This window comes from Canis lupus, chromosome 27 (genome assembly GCF_011100685.1).
Source record: "Canis lupus familiaris isolate Mischka breed German Shepherd chromosome 27, alternate assembly UU_Cfam_GSD_1.0, whole genome shotgun sequence".
Classification (NCBI taxonomy): Eukaryota; Metazoa; Chordata; class Mammalia; order Carnivora; family Canidae; genus Canis; species Canis lupus.
The window spans coordinates 39237749-39257258 of record NC_049248.1 but is presented as its reverse complement, the minus strand read 5'-3'; the positions used below and the strand labels follow the sequence as shown (position 1 = coordinate 39257258).

At 40.8% G+C, this 19510-nt stretch overlaps 1 long non-coding RNA gene across 1 annotated transcript; it reads right to left on the bottom strand.

Moving 5' to 3' along the window:
* Window positions 1-597: 597 nt before the first annotated feature.
* On the bottom strand, window positions 598-17482 carry LOC111092910. The gene is made up of 3 exons (XR_005379666.1): window positions 17311-17482; window positions 13584-13802; window positions 598-663 (listed from the first exon to the last, which is right to left on the bottom strand). It is a non-coding gene; the product is annotated as an uncharacterized LOC111092910 (long non-coding RNA).
* Between the last annotated feature and the right edge of the window lie 2028 nt (window positions 17483-19510).

The window sequence follows — 19510 nt, the reverse complement described above, 5'->3', positions numbered from 1 at the left end:
CTTTTATCAGCGTATCTTTGGCCATTCATATCAAACTTGCTATTACAAAAGCTCTGCCACTTGAATATTGCTTTAGCTGCTCTTTGTAAAATGACCTGAAAGAAAGGAAAGAAAGAAAGAAGAAAGAAAGAAAGAAAGAAAGAAAGAAAGAAAGAAAGAAAGAAAGAAAGGAAGGAAGGAAGGAAGGAAGGAAGAAAGGAAGAAAGAAAGAAAGGAAGAAAGAAAGAGTGTGCCAAACTGCCCTGATGTCAGTAGCATCAGTCTACATGAAGTAATGACCCGAACTGAAACCCTAAACCCATATGGCTAGTAGAATATCTGTGGTTAATAATGTTTATGTAATCCAAATAAAGTTAATGGGTTTTAGGACGAATCCCAGGGATAGTTAAGGTCAAAGAGAATTAAATGGGATGTGAGGGGGATCTGGCTGGGACATCTGTTGCCCTGTTGATTGCCAGGGTTGATTTGGCCTATCAGGCTGACTAGGCGAGTGTCCCCACCCTCCCTCAGGGCTCTCTGTGTGTCTCTCCCCAAGCCGTGTGCTGGATGGAAGAGGACGACCTACCCTGCTCGAGGAGAACCATCCTTCCATCAAGGGCATAGGATGAGCTGGGTTCCCTCGTTAGAATCTCCAAACAAGCTCTCAAGGTCTATTATTAGAAGCTTTAAAAAAAGAGAAAGAGAGAGAATTAAATGAAAACCAGGATTCTCAGTATGGGAAAAGATTGCTATCGAAGACACATTATCCAGTCCCTCAATTATATGCATAGTTTGATGTCCTTTTTTCCCTTTTTAAAATTGAGCATTTAAGTAAATAAAACAAGGTATGAAAATTACAGCAAATTATAAGAGGCTGATTATTACAAACCAAAACTAAATATTGCCTTTTTTTTTAACAGAATGGCAGCCAGAACAAATAGTTCTTTTTATTTATTTAAAAAAAAAAAAAAAAAAACTAAAAAAGTAGTGGACCAAAGGGAAACATTTCTTTTTTTTCTTTTTTTTTTTTTTCAAAGGGAAACATTTAAATATCATCTGGACTGAATCTAAATTAAACTTATAGTCTTTTTTTTTTTAAAGATTTTATTTATTTATTCATGGAAGGCACTGAGAGAAAAAGAGAGACATAGGCATAGAGAGAAGCAGGCTCTCTGTGGGGAACCTGATGTGGGACTCAATCCCAAGCCTTGAGCCGAAGGAAGGTGCTCAAGCACTGAGCCACCCAAGTGCCCCAAACTTTTATTTTATTTATTTATTCACAGTCTTTTCATTTTGAATTTCTGCTCTGAGAATCAGTGGGACGGAAGCGATCTTTTCCACATATTTAGAGTAGAGGAGTGTTTCTGGGTCCTGCTGTGAGAATAACTGATCCTCAGATGAAGTGGTACAGTCTGTCTATAGGGCTATTGCACACAGAGTGATCACTACATGTACTTCACATCTGGTGTTACAAAGGCCTTAGGGATATGGGGTGAACAACACCGACGTGCTTTCCACCTTCATCGAGTTCATTGTCCAGGAGATGATGAACATTCAACAAACAAGAATTTAGTCCAAACGGAGAACAAATGACTTTAGTAGTGAATAACAGGAGAACCAATCTTTCTCTCCAGGCTTGACGTAGAGCCTCCCTGAAGGAGTCACCATTCCATGGGATCCTGAAGCTGAAGAGGAAGTTGGTCCCTACCCCACCCTTTCCACGGAACTTCCGGTGAGAGGCAAAAAACATGCAAGGGCTCAGAGGCAGGCATTCACGAAACCATAGGAAGACCCCTGTAGCTAAAGAGTAAGTGAGGGAGAGGGGAGTTCTTGGTTTATTCTACTGCTACCCATATAAGCACCATTATAAATAGGGATGGTGGATATTTGGGAAGAAAAGTATCAAACTATGGTGTTAAATCCACAGGATACAAAATTCACCCCCTTCCTTCTATAATTCTAATCAGTCCTGTTTAGTTTCCTTTCTTTGCTGCCATTTTGAAGGTTGATGGGCTCCATAGTTTTGTCCTTGCTCTTGGTCCTCATGTGTTCGTATGCTGCACACTCTTCTGGAAGATCTCGTGTTTCTTAAACAGGTCTGATAGGCTTCTACCCCCAGGGCGTTTGCCCCTCCACGTCCTTCCACAGAGGACACTCCTTTCTTCTGTCTTCTCATGGGTTACTCTCTCTTCCTTTAGGTTTCTGCTCAGATGTAACCCTTCTGAGAGGTCTTCTCTGATCCCTTAGCACTCTCTGTTCCCTTACTCTCCATTATTTTTCCTGAGAGTATTAATATTATCTGGCATTGTGTGATATTTTATTTTTTATTCTAGATCTTCTTTCCACTAGACTGTTCCTGATGCCAGAACTTTCTCCGTTTTTCTGCTGCATAAATGTTCAGCTACACATACAGAGTTACTGGTATAAAATAAACAATAGATATTAGTGTTATGTATGATTAATGAATACATGAATCAATGATAGAATGAATTTCATGCTGTCCATGGATTCAGCTACTACCTGCATGCTGTTGACCCTAAAATCTATGCTTCCAGCCTTCTCTCTCTTGAGAGCCAGATCCACTTACCCAAATTCCTGTGACATCTGTGTTTTCATGACCTAGAGGCACCCAAAGTAACATACCCCAGACAGAACTCATCAACCCCAACAACCTAAACTTGTATTCCTCTTGTGTTCCCTTCTTTGTGAATGACTCCGCCATTTGCCTGGTTGCCCAAGCCAGAAACCTGAGAATCATGCTCTGTTTGTTCCTCTTCCATATCTTCCACATTGAGTCACTAAATCCTGTTAATTCTATCCTCTTTGACTTGACCCTCATCCTGTGCAGCCCCACTGCCACCATCTTATTCACTTATGTTATCATTTTTGACTACTTGACCTACCACAAATCTTGTCTCCCACCAATTCACGCTTTACCATGTCACCAGGAAAATCTCTCTGCAGTAGAACTGCAATCATGCTTATGAGTCTTCAGTGGCTCCTCTGTGCTGTAAGTTAACAGCCAAGCTTCTTGGTATGGCATGCAAAGCCATTTAAAATTAAGTCTCCATCTATATTCTAGAGTACATCTCCTGCCATCTCTCCTTTTATCTCCATTTTGCTTTGCTACCACCATTCACACTAGTACAATAGTATTCAAGAAATACTTTCAATAAATATTTCTGGGTCACATTCTCAAAAAAGTGTGTTTTTCTTGGTTATTCAGGGCCCTCATATATCTGGATAAAGGGGAGGGTCCTTAGAGACAACGTAGCTTATGATGACCTCACTTGTAACTAAGACCTTTCTGAAAGTTTGTCTTTTTGTGGAAGGGGTAATGCTACGCCTTCTGAAAGAGCCTGTTCAGAGGTATGAAAGGAAGATTTGTTATGTTTCCAACTTCATCATTTCCAGGCAATAGGTAAGCCTTCAATTTGTAATCAGAGCATTCTCCTCCTCCTGACACTGAGAACTTCCCCATGTCACTCACCTACCTCCATGATGCTGGAATTGTTCCCATAAAGAAACATAATGGCTATCTCTACATTGGTTTACACAACGCTTTCAAGGAAACTGGGGAATCTAGTTACTCTTTATAAACCTAAATGGAATAACCAGCACCCATGAGTAGAAACCCTAATCATGCCTACTCATCCCTTGGGCTTAATAAAAGGGATACATTCTTGGAAATTCAAGCTGTCTAACAAATGAATGGGCTGCCTGACAAGGTACTCACTTCCCCATCATTGAGGATATTCAAACAGAACATAGATATCCACACCATGGTTATTAGATGTTTCAAAGGAATCATATCTCTGAACAGGTGCTGAATCAAATGAGCACAGATGTCCCTTCCTTACTCTGATATTCTTATTTGTCTCTGAGTCAAAGGATAATTACACAATCCTCCATTTTACTTTGGTTGTATAGATTTAGACTTTGGTTAACAGATGGGAAAACAGACTCTGAAACTAAAAGCCCAGGAATTATTGTGCTTATTTTTATCAGGTAGTTTTGTATAATCCTGAGATTTAAAAAAATACTCTGAAGAAATTTGTTTGTAGAATGAGTTTCATCATAGTGAGTATTGTCACAGTAAAATATTTCCATGGCCAGTATATTGTCAAACAGCAAACGATGAAGTGCTATGATGAACACTTCTTTCTTAATGCATTAAATAATTTGGACCTTTTTTGGAAGTTTATTAGAGTATCTCAAAAATACTTTTTCCCTTTACATTCTGTTGGTTTGATTCTGTGAAGTGAGCAGCTGGTTGTATCCAGACTTTTGAAGATCCAGGTTTCAAAATAAAGATCATAGAGCAGCTTTAAATTTGTTTAAGGATTCAAGCTCTGAAAAATTATATATAGTATTAGTCAGGATCCATTTGGGAAAACAGAAACCATTTAGATATTTCAAGCAGTGGGAACTTAATACAAAAATTCATTATAAGGATGGTAGAAAGCCTGGAGGAGCAAGAGAAAAAAAAATCAGGTTACTGAAAGAGAAACCACAGGAAACCAGTTCCTCCCTGAAGAGTGTTGCTATGACTCAGGAGTAGGAGTGGGTACTCTAGAGGAGGCCTTGCCGGTGCTGCCAGGCCACTGGCAGCCAGGACACTCCCCACCCCAATCCACTATATCTCCCCCACCCCCGGTGCAGCATTATTGGTTTAGAAGCTGCCCTATTACTGCTACAGCTCTCACCCCAAACTGACAGCTCAGATGGGAAGACAATCACTTCCTCCTCTTTTTAGCCTCCAGGGTCCCTCAGAGCCTGCATCCAATGTGAAGCCAGGGGACAAGGGCCCAGGAAATCACAGTTGGCAGGATCTCAGCCCCTAATCATCCAGAGCAATGCACAGAAGAGCAATTGAGCTAAACACATGTAAGCAAAGAACACCAAAGCCTAGAGACTGATGACTATTGTCCTAATTTCCTTTCCTTTTCTTTTCTTTCTTTTCTTTTCTTTTCTTTTCTTTTCTTCTTTTCTTTTCTTTTCTTTTCTTCTTTTCTTTTCTTTCTTTTCTTTTCTTTTCTTTTCTTTCTTTTCTTTTTTCTTTTCTTTTCTTTTCTTTCTTTTCTTTTTTTTTTTTTTTTTTTTTAAGATTTTATTTATTTATTTGAGAGAGAGCATGAGTAGGGGAAGGGGAAGAGAGAGGGAGAAACAGACTCCTTGATGAGCAGGGAGCCTGATGTAAAGATTGATTCCAGGACCCCAAGATCTTGACTGAGCAGACGGTGGACACCTAACTGACTGAGCCATCCAGATACCCTGTCCTAATTTTCAGAGGACATAAAAGTGATTTCTGTAAAAAGTAAACCAATTAGAATGACACCAACCTCTAGCAAGATTCTAGAATAGGTGACTAAGGGACTGTTTCGGAGTCTTTACATAAGGAGAAGAGAGCCATGAGATTCCAACAGGGGACTACTAATTTATTGTGTTTGATACCTCTGGGAACCAGATAATTGCAAGGGCCAAATCTTAGCAATTCAGAAGATAGGAAATATAGGACATCTTAGGATATAAATGTCTAAGAAACTTGTCCCAAATCAGAAAGCAGACATTGTAGATTAGCATACAGTCACCTGTTCCATTAAAGTCTATGCATATGTGACATTTCACCAATGGAGCAGATTTTTTAGATCTGGAAAGACCACAGAGATCTGCTTTATTACTGGAGGTGGCTGGGATTCAGACCACTGAGTGCCTTGTCTGAGGTCACACAACTGACAGACACCGCGGAGTTGAAAGTGCAATTCAGGTCTCAGCTTGCTGTGAGTGCTTTACTACACACGACTCCCCCACAAAGGATGGAGTATGATGCAGCTATGTAGCATACTTGCAAAGATGATTATTGTCCTTCCCTTCAGGATGGAAGATTTGCAGGGAATCATCTAAACGCTAGTTCTCTGGCCACGGTGTGGCCAATGGCAAGCATTGTTGAGGCATTGTAGGTGTGGGGAATAGGGTTAAGATGTGGCCTTGACACCAGGGACATGTGTAGGCATGTCTGAGCCTGCTGGGTTCCCTAGCTCCATGTCCTCTTCCTAGTTTGAGCTGGAAACTGTTTTGAAGCTACTGTTTGCAGGAAAGGTATCGTTTCCTAAATTTATTAAAGTTTACCCGAATGAATTTAAGCATCACTATGAAAAGTAGCATCTAGATCACCTGTAGGAAAATCGAATTAAATAAAAAAGAAATTTGAAAAGAAAAATGATTGTGTCCACCATCTTTGTCCATTTGGGCTGCCATAACAAAATACCACTCATTGGGCAAATTATAAACAAAATAATGTGTTTCTCACAGTTCTGGAGGCTGAAAAGTCTGAGATTAGTGTGCCAGTGTGGTCAGGTGAGGACCCTCTTCTGGGTCAATGTGTCCTTGCATGGTGGCAGGAACTACAGAACCCTGTAAGGTCTGTTTTCTAAGAACATTAATCCCATTCACAAGGGCTCCACCCTTAAGATCTGAGAACCCAGAAGGCCCCACCTCCCATAGCATCACATAAGATATTAGACTTTCAACATATGAATTTGGGGGAATAGAGGAGATACAAACATTCAGATGTATACAAGCGTAGCATCCACTTAACTCTCATTCACTGAATTACCCCTTGTAGACCAGCCCTGTGCCTGGCTCTGACTGTGTGTTTTACATGCATTCTTTAAAATCCTTATCACACTCCTGCATATGCATGATGTAGGGATTACCTCTACTTTAAGGATGAGAAACAAATTCAGAGGGTTGCCACATGCTAGGAGGAGGAGGAAAGTCTGACAGTTGAACAAATCCCTCTGACCTCAGAGGGCATGCTCTTCTCACTCTGATACATACTCCTTGTTTACTCAACATTTACCCAACAAATACATGTCAGTTTTTTTTTTTTTTTTCTGGAAAAGTCAGAAATTGTACCTCAGGTATAGTACTTGAACAAGCTATTAAAGAAATAGAAATCCATTTGTAAACACAGGCCAATGCCATGTTCTAATAAAATAAAATAGGCTTCTATATGCTTAAAGTGAACTATGACTCCTGAAATATTCATGTGGCTCCCAGAGAGAGGTTATTTAGCCATTGATGAGATTCTGGGGCTTCATTAACCTTAATAAAATTAGGTCTGATTCTTTAAATTAAGCAAGAATAATGCAAAACGAAGACAACCTCTGGCTTAGAGTAGAACATTGCCTATGGCTGGGTCGTATCACTGTAACGACACTAAGTATTTGGAAGGGCTAGTGAACATTTGCAATCTGCAGTTAACGGGAAACCAACCGTAATGCTAATATATTGCTACTATACTAGGGAACTATTTTATTGACGACAAATGATCTTTTTGGGTAGAAAGGAGAAAGAAAGGAGATTTACATTTTTGTCTTGCTACATTTATTCCAAAGGATCCCAACTAACAGCAGCAGAGGTGGGCTATTTTGGTAGACAGCCAGAGAGTAAACAGGTTAGGCTTTGCAGGTCACATGGACTCTTGCTGCCATTGTAGTGGGAAAGCATCTTCGATAATAGGGGAAAAAATGAGTGTGGCTGTGTTCCAATAACATGTTATTTATAAAATGAGAGGCCAGGGAGAGGACTAGAGTTTGCCCACCCCTGGACTACAGTGTTAGAAGGCATCAGATAATAAAGGTTGCTTCTGCTTCTCCTTATATGCCCAAGAGACTATCAAACCAAAGAAGCCTAGTGACATTTATTAATTTTTTATCTCACTGTAAATATTGGGACATTCAAAGCCAACACAGAATATGACATTTCTTTAATGAATGTTGCCATACTTATTTTAAAGGATTTGGATAGAATCTTGGGTGTTCATTTATCGGTTGTATTTCTTAGTGGCTCTGCATAAAAACAGAAAACAATCTAGAGGCAAGTGATGGAAAGAGGCCAGGATGAGCCTCCAGGTGTTCAGAGCCTTACAATTGATGGCAGTACTAGATCAGTATTTGATGAAGAGGTGGTGAGTATCTTTCCAATTTACAAAATCTGCCAAATCTAAGACTCTAGAACTGTGCGAGCTAAATTCACTTGAATAAATTATTAGAATTTTCTATGACCAAAGTATATCCTAAGTCTCTGAAAGTATTAATTGAGATGAAGCAATTTTTCATGATGTTTCTTGGTTTCGTATGTGTGTTTAACCACTAAATGGAAGTATCATCTTTTAGACAACCAATAATAACAGATTCAACAAGGCTTGGTGACTATAATAAATTAATTCAATTACAGTTCTTTTCCCTAGAGATTTTTTTGGGGTTATATTTCTTATAAAAAATGACATTCATTTTATATGTTTTCTGATGGAGAAGCTCTATGATAATATGAAAAATGCATTATATCATTCCTTAGAGTCTTGGTTATCAATCTCACCATGATGTTGTAGCAGTAGCAGGTTAGATGTTGGAGCTCAACTACAGATAAAGAGAAAACACTGACAATTTAAAAATAATTTAAAAATCAAAGCAGTTTTCTAACAGAATTTAGTAATAATAGTAGTACAGTAGTAAACGCTACTCTGGTGGTAGTTGACATTGACTGAATTGTGACTTGTACAAGGTACCACGCTAAACATTACATATCTTATCTCATTTAATCCCCCAACTAGCCTAATGATGGAAGTATCATTTTACAAATGAGGAAACTAAAGCCAAAAGAGGTTATGTAGCTAACCCAAAGTTAAAGGACTCGAATCCACATCAGTCTGATAGCAAAGTCACCGCTTTTAAGTAGCATGCCAGGGATTCTCAAAGTGTGGTCCCTAGACCAGTAACACTAGCATAGCCTGGGAACCTGTTAGGAATATGAATTATCAACCTACACCCCCTACCTGCTGAACCAGAGACTCTATGGATGGGACCTAGTTGTAAGGTGTTTTTAACAAGTCCTCTCCTGGTGATACCAATGTTCGCTGACATTTAAAAACCCCTTACTATGCTAGATGGCATCTCAAACAAATGATTAACATCGAATAACATTAGTTGCTCAGTTAATTAGATGTGATAACAGGAGAGAACGACTCTAGCACATCATGGGGCTCCCAGTAAGCATTATGTTATAATAGTTTATTTTTATTTTTTAGTTTATTTTTATTATATTAATATTACTCATTTCTGCATATCCTGAGGTTAGATTATTAGACACTGTGCCTGAACTCCCAACAGTTAGAAACTCTGTTTTCCAAGTGGAGGAAACCCCAGAACAGTCTGTTTAGAAAGGAAAACAGAGGCAAATATGAATAAATGCTACTCACTGGCCAACCAAGGCCTCGAGAAATAGTGTTAAGCTAAAGCCAAATTCCATGTTTTGTATTTATCAGAATACCCATTGCTTTAAGGATTTCAAGGTAGCCAAAAATTCACCTATTTGAAAACATTCCTTTGATTGAAACTCAAAAGTCATACTGGTGGTGGTGGTCTAAGCAGTGAATGCATTGGTGACAGAGAATAATTGGTGACCAAAGAGATTTAGTGACTTTTTAAAATAACAAAATAATGGACCCCAGCAGTGATATGTTCAAAGGGATATTTTAATGGATGCCATCAGTGCTACAATTGAATAGGATTTTTTAGTGATATTTTTATGAATGTATAGATTCACAAGGTGTGAAATGTCTCCCTAGCCTCTTCTCTCCTTCGCAGTCTTTGCAAAATCCTACACGTGTGTGTGGCTCAAAATGCCAGGTGTAACAGGAAGTATCCATACAGGAGAGAAAGAAAATCTCACTGCTGTTTAATATACCTGCTAGAGACTCTTTTTAAAATTGTTCTGAAAGGGCCCCTACCCCTCAACTGGTAGCCCAGCATGTGGGCAGTGCCCCTATGGACACAGACTGTGCAGGTGTTGGGATGAGGGATGAGGGGCAGAGGGATGGCTGCAGTGAGAACTTAGAGCTGGAGAAGTAGGTGGCTGCCTGGCTCCCTCCTCAGAAGCACAGTGCTCTCCTCAAGACTTTGTTAAAGTCCCCTAAGGTTCCCAGCAATACCCCTGGCTGGGCTAGTCCCAAATCTGGCTGGATCCCTGTGAGCCTTCATCCTTATTTCTACTCCTCAGGTCACTCTCTGACTCATGACCCTGCATAGGGGTCACTGCCTGCCTAAGTTGCTCCAGGACTCGTGTTGAGGGGGTCATGGTCTCTGCTGGTGACCTGGCCTGCTTCCAGGAGGACTGGCTTGTGAGCCGATCATTTCCGCCAGCCAGCATAGTGTGGCTCTAAAGGTGTTGATGCTTTGGTTTGAGAAGACTCACTCACATTAGATACAGAAGATGTTCAGGATTCTGGAATACCAAGACAGAACCCCACCCAGCTTTGGGTTTGAGTTCATGGAATGGATTAGCTTTTGTCTGTTTCTATTCTGACTGTGGCCTCCTCTGCTCCACACCACCCAAGGGCAGTAGGCAGGCTGTTGGCGTCCTTCACCGTGTGCGCTCTCTGCTGCTGCAGGGCCTACTTCTCTCACTTCTCCCTGGGTTTCTCCCCCACTCCCCAATCAAGGCATCCTCAGAGGTGGCCAAGCCCATCTCCTCCAAAGGCTTTCCAGACCATGGCTTGAGAATTGAGAAGGCAGATGGACCCTTCTGATCAGTGTCTTGCTTTGCCTCCAGTGGGCATGGTGGCATCATGCTTTCCTGGAGTGGGGGACAAATATTTCCTCCAGAATGTGACAGCTTTACTCACTCTGCCCACAGGCCCCTTGCCTATCCTCCTGGCTGGTGGAGATGTGTGAAAGTCAAGAGTGCAGTCAAGAGGGACAGAGATCACTTTCTAAGCATCTGGTGATTTCAAGAGAAGACAGAGGTAATTGGAAGATATATTGTCCCACCTTTATGATATCAAGCTCCAAATGGTAAATTGTGTATGACCCCAAAATGGAATACTGTTCACATTTTCTGGCATTCCCTAAGTAAGACTTGCATTTGTGGTCATTATCATTGAAGCACAATAGTGAATTTTGGGAGAATCCTTGGAAACCAGCACACACGGGCCACACAATGCATGATTCAGAGCCATGCATTTAACAGGTATTAAAAAAATGCAGAGATAAGATCTGTATACGGTTTCAATATAAACGAGTTCTAAGGAGCCATAACATTGTGAGTAATAACAGCATTGCTACCCTATTTTGGGGGTGAAAAATAAAAAAATTATCCAGGAGTCGCACATTTGACAATAAAGAACATGAGTGATGATTCCTAGACTTTCACTGAAAAAGATGGTCCCTGGATGTTGGCCATGACCAGACAGTAAATACACACCAAAGTATCTCTTCCACTCCTTCCCATTATTCTGAATCTCTGTTGATAAATCCACATACTTTCCAGGGACCCACACATTTTGTTAAAAAAAAAAAAAAGTATTTAATCAAAATCTTTAGTTTGATAGGGCCTTGCAAGAAGTTTTCCCTGGGGCCATATACCCCACATAGGGGCAGTTCTGCTTGGCTGTGTCGATTTCTTTCACAGTTAAGTATTAATTGACTCGCCACAAAGTGCCATGTTCTGTGTCAATTGCTGTGAGGCCACAGCTCATCAAAACCTATACCATTTAAGCGCTGCCCTCCAGAGCCACGGTCTTGCTGGCCACACAAGTCTTAGACATATGACACAGATGAGGGGAAATTGAACACCAGACATTTTAGGTGGTGCTTACTACATCTTGAAACATGGCAGAAATGGTTAATGTCCCATATTAAGTATCTTAATTCTCACAATAACCTTGCAAAGAAGAAACTATTACGGTTACCATTTACATTGGGAAATTTAGCCACAGAGAGAGGAAGTAATTCCACAAAGATTGCCATATTTATTAAGTGTAAGAGCTGAGATTTAAACCCTGAGTAGTCTGGTTCCAAAATCTATTCCCTTAACAACCACATTAAACCATTTATCTAATAACGAGAGATATGACTTACCATAGTAAGGCCTACCATGTGTCTGGCACCAGACCAAAGGCCCAATTAACTCATTTAATCCTCACAATAGCCCTTAGAGGTATCTATGAGGCTGGTGCTGCTAGAACTGTAGTAAAATGATTTGCAGTAAGACTCCCTCATATAGGAAGGGAGATTAGATGGGCCTCTCCCTATTCCTCCCACCGAATCCAACCAAGCCCCTGAACAGTACATATAAAACAAACACAGGGAGACTCTGAGAGGTGAAAAGGAGAAGACACACCATCTAAAAACGTTGGAATCCCAGGAACACTATGTCGTGAGTTCCCTGGGTTTTCTGTTTTGCCTCATTTATCCCAGACCTGGGGCTGAAGAAGCTGGAAGCCTGAAAAGACCAATGAGTGTAGCCCAAAAAGCCCCAAGAGAAGCCTGCCCCTGCCCCTGAAAGCTAAAGGAGTGGCCGAGCAAGATAGAAACCCTTTAGGCCGCAACTGCTCTACTCCAGCCAAACACTCCAGAGAAATCCATGAGCCCATTCTCACCCCTCCTTGCGAGGCTTTAACAAGGAGCCCAAACATCTGTGCCAGGACTTTCGTCCCCCAGAGGCAATGAGCCCCTTCCATGTAGTAGTGTCAATGGAGATCAGTTGGGGACCTTGAACTCCCATCTCCATCTGGCAGTGCTGAGGTGCCCCTCCCCATCCCCCCTGGGATGGTGTCAGAGGAGGCCTAATGCAGAATCAAGACTCTCACCACTGCCCAGCAGGAGTGTGGTTCCCCCAAACATCCCCCGCATGATGTCAGAGGAGACCAAGTGAGGAGCAATAGTGAGGCACCCCTATGCTGCCCGTTTGGGGAAGTATCCGTGGAGGCTTAGTGGAGAGCCAAACTCCCACCCACACCCCGTGGTAAAGATGAGCCCCCAGCTTGGGCATCAGCAAAGGGCCCGTGGAAAGCCTGAATTTCTGCCCTCAGCTCGTGGCAATAAGGTTGTCCCCTCTTCTTTTTCTGCCCAAGTAGCGTCAGCGGAAGCCAGACAATAAGAGGGTTGGAATAAGATCCAGAGTCTCATAACATAATACCCCAAATGTCCAAGACAAAGGAATTGCTCATTATCCCAAGGGCAAGGAAGATCCCAGACTAAATGAAAAAAGACAAGCAATAGATACCAACACCAAGATGACAAAGATGTTGGGATTATCTGACAAAAATTGTAAAGCAGCCATCATAAAAATGCTTCTGTGGCTTACTTCAACTTAGCATAATGCCCTCTGGGGAGGCCTTTCTTAGAAAGGAGAGTGAAAAGAAGAAAATTAGGTCCACATGTGCTCATTTTCCCTTATTTTTCCTTCTAATATCTTGAAGAAATGTACGTACTTTGACAGTTTTCTGAAATACGGTGTTCAAACTGTTCCCTGAATGCATCCATCAGGATTTCTCTAAATCCATTAACTAAACTCTTCACAATTTGGAACGTGTGTTACCGAGGCACTGATTTAAAGGTATTTCTGTGTTTCTCATGTACTTGCTTTTTTCCCCCATCAACAATTCATTTTACACAATTTCCCTTTTTTATCTCCTCAAATTTCTTTTTCCGATTTTCTAAGCCAAAAAGTAGGATTTAACAGTGTGGTACCCCTGAGCTTTCCAGTCATGGCGTCATGCTGTTCATCCCTTGTGTTTTTTGTCTGTCACCTCTACTCACCTAGATGAATTAGTAAGAACTCTTGCTTCTTTTAAGAATCTTGGTGATCATTAACAATCTCCTGTTTTCCTTCCTGGTTTTGTGTCTGTTCTCCGCATCTTTCTCAAACTGGAATCTTGTTTTGTCTTCTTTTTATTCTTTATGTCCATCATCGGATTTTGCCGGTAGCCTTTTTCCTGTCACCACGCTGGAAACCTGTTATTATTTTTATTCCTTGCCCTTGAGAATAAAAAAAAGATAAATATATTTCGACACCACAGTATACTTCTTCCTTTTTCTAAATCACCTTAGAACTAGTGTTTCACATCAAATGCTTTATAGAACAAAAATCTCAAAATCAATTAAAAAGATTTTTTTTACTGAAGTGAGGAGTGCCAGAATGATTATATAGAACCTTCTTTCTTATTCTCAAGTACGTAGGAGAAGCTCCTTCTGAACAGAAATGGAATTCAGACGTATTTGGGATTAACTTAAGATCTCTGTGGAGTCATATATCATGGAGGTCTGCTGTGTCCTGAGATTCTTGTAATAGATGATTTCAATTGCCCAACCAGTGCCCAGCAACAGCACTGAAGTGTGTTGGGGCAATGCTGGTTGAAATTTAAGTGCTCTCATCCTTCATTTTTCTGACGAGGCAGCCTCAGCCTTAAAGCAGTCTTGAGTAACCACCATATCCGAGGCTGTGAGACTCTGAGGTATTTATTCATGAGATCTGAAGTTTTTCTCCCAGAGCTGGCCACTGATTCAGAGAGAAAATTCCACTCAACTCAGCCTCAGCATAAAGCACTTATTTTAAGCTCCAGACAGCTTCTGGGATCCTGGGGAAGTTGGGCATCTTCTGACAGGAAATGGGAACTAGAAAAGTTGAATCCAAGAAAGGACCTCTCTTTCAGATCTTTCTCGCTCCTTTCCTCTGTGTAGCCACGTGTGTATTCGCTCTCCCTCCCTCCCTCTCTCTCTCTCACTTTCTCATTCTCTTTCACTGTGGGCTTGTGGCTCGAAATGGCCCCAGCCCCAACATTTCATCATTGCCTTCCTGCCCAGCAGCTGACTCTATCTCCGGATGACTCTATCTCTCAGAGTTCTAATTCCAAATCTGGGGAAGAAATTGGGTCCCAACACACTCTTTTAGAGCCATGCCATAGGCTTCTGGAAAGCCTATAGATGGGATTTAACTAGTGACCCTCTGAGATCTAGAGCTTCTCATTCACCCATGACAGGAGCAGTGTACAGGATTAGGTTATATGAAAAAAGATGGGGCAATTGTTTTAAAATACTAGTGTGTTCTCTAAGGATTTGTTATTTGTTATATTTATTTGTTATATTTTGAAAATACTCTTCAATAAAGCTTAATATTTGCTGTGGAGGGAGAAGTTGCTTTCTTATAATATAGCCTGAGCCAGATGAGGAACATTTCTTCTCTCTTGCAGTAGAGTCTGAGGGAGCTGCTATGTAATTCAGAGGATTATGGTATTTGGGAGATTGGACTACTGGAAAGAACAATGGGCTGATGATTGAAAATCCAAAGATCTTGCCCAGATCCTGACATAATTTTAATTTACTCTGTGCCCTTGGGCAAATCGAATCATTTTCTGGGCATCTTTTTTTTTTTTTTTTTCATTTATAAAATGAGGGGACTGGTGTATCAGCGGTTCTCAGATTTTTAGAGTATGAAAATTGTTCTTAATTTCAAAAGTTATAGATACCACATGATAACGGTGTCAATTTTGTTGCCCAGTGAAAGGAAAAAAAAAATAACCCCACCACTCTCTAAGTATATATTAGTTCCAAGACTTACAATAACTCCAGAGTCTCTGGAAGTCCAAATGCCACAGCCTGGAACCACTAGTTTAGTTGCCTTCTGGCTCTAATATTCTGGGATTCAAGTCAGAAGAATATGGACTCTTTAGAAAACATTCATTTATTCAAGAGGAAAGCTGACAGATCTGAGAACAGCACTAGAAGTTTTTAAGAGAGATGAACTAAGGCAGATTTCAGGGTTTAAGTTTGGAGCAGAGAGAGAAGAGGGGAGGAAGAATCAATCCTAGCAGTGGCGGGAGGCTGTAGGGTGACATGATGATGAACAGGGTTATGTAATGTGGCTCATGCCAGGAGGAGGGTCATGATGGCACAATCACTAACCGGAGGAAGCAGAGGAGAAGGCAATCTCAACCTCCGGGCAAGGCAGGCTAACTCTTCTGGCCTTAAGTGAATGTATTATTTATCAACATATTAAATACAAAATAATATCTCAATACAATATGATAATATACCTAATAATATGTACTAATATGTGTTATATTAATTAATATTTACCCGTAAAAGCACGAGGACAGCGCATGGTACATAGTAGGCTGGCTTGCCCTCTCCTCCTTAATCACAGTAACAGGGGAAGTGTTATTTAAAGCCTTCCAGTTAGACTTCTCTTAAGATTAGTACCAACTGAATGGACATCAAGAAGCTATTGGCAATGTCTTAGGGTGATTTCCGCGATATATGTATAAGAGATACACTCACAGGAAAATACATTCTTGTAGCTTGTCCCAGCACTGTCCCTTTCATGTTTTCAATACTTTGTATGCTTCATATCAAAAAAGAGATTGATTCTGAAAGACATCCTGCCTCACAGCACTCTTTCCTGAATTTGAAAGGAGATCTGAACTTGACAGTATGTATTTCCCAGAGTTACATACAGATTTGGGCATTCGGTGAGGTTATAAGGTCAAATTTCTGCCCAAATAGTCATCTAACTGCAAGGAGAAGCAAGACAGGCAAATGGGGGAAATTCTTGAAAGTCTTTTAAGGCTAATAATTCTCAGGATTTTAAAAAGTCATCAAGATTTTAATTTCCATTTTGTAGCAAACATGCCCTTAGAAGAATAGAAACTCCCTCTATCCTCCAGGAACTGTGACAATAGAAACTAAAAAACGAAAACCTTCTAAGAAAGTGTTGGTTCAAATATGAATCAAATATTTTGAAATGTGGTAGTATTCTGAGCAGCTTGTGGAGTGTAATAAAAGTAGACCCTTGGGATACCTTGGTGGCTCAGTGATTGTCTGCCTTTGGCTCAGGACGTGATCCTGGGGTCCTGGGATTGAGTCCTGCATCGGGTTCCTCATACGGAGCCTGCTTCTCCCTCTGCCAATGTCTCTGCCTCTCTGTGTGTCTCTCATGAATAAATAAATAAAATCTTTAAGAAAAAAAGTAGATCCTTTGCATTCTCGAAGTTGCAGACATGTACTAACAGGAATTACATTTCCTGTTTTCGATGAATCAAACCATATTACTTGATTCTTCGTGAATAATGTTCATATATTCATGAATTATGAGTGTCGTGTTCTGTGTTCAGAGTCAACCTATAGACAAAGTATGTTTAAAGAACAGAATGTGTTTTAATCTGAACATTGAAAACTGTTAAGTCGATGATACAGCTAATAGAAACTGAAAGTGGAGACAGAAGGAAGGAAAAAAAAGGAGAGTTCCAGAGGAGGAAAGAGAGAACATAAAAAATAGTTGGGAAAGCTTATCAAAGAAACAGAAAATTTCCCAAAATAAAGGACATGTCTTGCGTGCCACAGAGCTACAACATTGTGAAATTTCAAAACTCCAGGGATAAAGAGAAGATCCCCCAAAACTTCCAGAGAGAGAAAGAGAAAATCAATGTACATACATAGCACTGGTTGTAAGAGTGACATTGTTTGTAGCCTTATAAATCTCGGTACTCACAGAGAGTTTTTCTTCCACTTGAGCTAAAATTGTGGTCCTAAAGGCTCGTCTTCTGAGGTTTTTTTTCTTTTTTCGTCTTCTGAGTTTTGTCTTGGATCACATCCCTCGCTGTCCTTCTTGTTCCTTATTCCCATTAAAAATATTGCTGCAAAGATTCTCAACGTAGGCTCTTCTGCCCTTGATCCAACACACTTCCAGATCCCACCCCTTGACAAACCAAGTATGAACTGGCCTGGCTCTCCTGTTGCTGGGAGAGCCATCTCTGGTCATCCTCTATACTGGGCAGTGGTGAGTGTGGATTTTCTTAGTCCAGGCCGGTTGACCTCAGACCACAGTATCTGTGGAGACTGGCCCCAACCTGCTCTTGTCACCCCAAGATGTTGACATGTCTTTCTCTTATGCTGGGAGTGGAGTCAAACTACAAACACCATCATGCCGTCGGGAGAATTCTCTGCCTATTCCCAAACCGTAGATCCATCAGGCAGAGAAGGTGAGGCAGCAAGAATGTGTTTACACTGACAGCCAGCACATGGGTGGGTGGGCCCTGTGCCCTAGAAGTTAGGATCAGTCTGGGATCCAGGCTTGAATTTATGTATTTGTACAAGATCAAAACCCCTGCCTTCCTTTGTTCAGTCTATGCTCTTTCTAAGTTCTCTTGTATCTCCTTCATGATGGTGGTGCAATACCACCTACCCCAGGGTCCACTTAGGCAACCAGCTCTACTTATTCCCATTAGCATTTCATTGTTCCATGGGTTTCTAGGTGTGCCCTTCCAGCCTGCAGACACCAGAAACTGTTCAAGTGGTCACTTCCACCATTTTGTGTTTGCTGCATAACAAATGACCACTTAGTGGCTTAAAATTGCAACCATTTTTTAGCCCTTGACTCTGCAGTTTGGCAGTTTGGATTGGTTTCATCAAGGCAGTTCCGGTTAGGTTGCCTGTGGATTGGCTGGTTGGGGGGGTCTCTCTGAAATGGCTCATCTCCACTTGACATGGCTTCTCATCTTTCAGCAGGCAATTCCAGCATGGTCACCTGGTGACTGCATTGTTCCAAGAACAAAATACAGAAAGTTGCAGGGGCTCTTTCCGCGCGCCCCCACCCCCAAGTTTTATTGAGAAATAATTGGCATACATCCCTGTATAAGTTTCAAGGTGTACAGTATGATCGTTTAATTTATATACCTCATGAAATGATGACCACAGAAGGTTTAATTAACATCCATCTCCCCATACAGATACAATAAAATGAAAAAAAAAAAAAAAACCTCCTATAATGAGAGCCCTTAGGATCTACTCTCTTAACAATTTTCCTGTATATCACGCAGCAGTGCCGCTGTAGCCATCCTGTTGTACATTCCATCCCTAGGACTTATTTATCTTATTACTGGAAGTTTGTACCTTTCACCACCAATTCCTCCCTGCCTTAGGTAAGCACAAGTCTTTTTCCAGATTTCTTTTCCTATGAATTTGGTTTTTTTAAAAATTTTTATTAGTGTCTACATATACATGAGATCATGCGGTATTTGTCTTTCTCTGACTTATTTCACTTAAAATAATTTCTTCAAGCTCCATCTATAGGCTGCAGATGATAGGATTTCCTTGGGGTTTTCTTTTAGGGCTGAATAATATTCCATTGTGTACATATACACACACACTGTGTCTTCTTTATCCATTCATGCAACAGGGGCACTTAGGTTACTTCCATGTCCTGGCGACAATAAATAATGCTTCTATGAACATGTGGATGGAGATATCTTTTCAAGTTAGTCCTTTCATTTCCTTTGGATATATTCCCAGAAGTGGAATCGCTGGATCATACAGTAGTTCTATTTTTAGTTTTTCAAGGAACATCCAAACTGTTTTTCAGAGTAGTTGCACCAATTTCTAATTCCACTAACAGTGTGTGAGGGTTCCTTTTCCTCCACATCCATGCCAGCATTTGTTCTCTATCATCTTTTTGATGATGGCCATTCTATCAGGCATCAGGTGCTATCTCACTGTGGTTTTAATTTGCATTTCCCTTCTGACTAGTGATATTGAGCGTTTTTTCAGATACTGGTTGGCCTTTTGTACTTTTTCTTTGGAAAAATGTCTATTCAGTTCCTTTGACCATGTTTTAGTTGGATTATTTGTATTTTTCGATATTGAGTTGCAGGAGTTCTTAATGTGTTTTGGATATCATCCCCTTATCAGATATG